At 46.9% G+C, this 659-nt stretch overlaps 1 non-coding gene across 1 annotated transcript; it reads right to left on the bottom strand.

Annotated features, from left to right (window-relative positions):
• On the bottom strand, positions 1 to 74 carry trnak-uuu (transfer RNA lysine (anticodon UUU)). The gene has a single exon. It is a non-coding gene; the product is annotated as a tRNA-Lys (tRNA).
• Positions 75 to 659: the final 585 nt, after the last annotated feature.

Here is a 659-nt window from a genome sequence, read left to right as displayed (position 1 = left end):
CGCCCGAACATGGATTATGGACCCTGGACCCTCAGATTAAAAGTCTGATGCTCTACCGACTGAGCTATCCGGGCTCCTGGGGTGCTGATGCTGCAGAGCCCCCTTTATTGGCTGGTCTGAACATTGCTACTGACTACTGAAGAAGTGAATTACTTTGCGTTATCCTGTCGAATTCAATATAGCTCAGTTCAGTCTGTTTCCTTGTGTCCGAATTTCTGCCTGTATGCATCAGAAATCAACTCATTTGCTTTGTTTGCTGCACCAAAATCCAGATACACATCTCAAAACAATTCATATACTTCATAGCTCTACCGACCAGTCTACTCGGTAAGAGCAACGTCCAGAGGTCTTTGGGCGACTTCATCTGTTTGGCTACATTTCAAATAAAATGAAGAATGCTTCCACATCCTTTTCCTCAACCTTGCAAGAGCTTGTGTGAATTTCAATATGTCACGCAAAGGTTCATGGCGAGAAATATCCCCGCCTTCTCCACTTTCTATCTTCTATCTTCTGCAGACTGTCTCCCTCATTTTGGCTTCTCTGCTTAATTCCTTAAACGGCCACCTCGGACTCATCCATTCCCAGTGGCACTTGATGTGACATATGGTCCCTTACACTCCACCCCCCTCAACCCCGCCCCGCCAACCCCATCCCCACTG

The sequence above is a fragment of the Mustelus asterias genome, chromosome 16 (assembly GCF_964213995.1).
Source record: "Mustelus asterias chromosome 16, sMusAst1.hap1.1, whole genome shotgun sequence".
NCBI lineage: Eukaryota > Metazoa > Chordata > Chondrichthyes > Carcharhiniformes > Triakidae > Mustelus > Mustelus asterias.
Note: the sequence above shows the minus strand (reverse complement) of the source record. Positions and strands in the feature narration are given on the sequence as shown.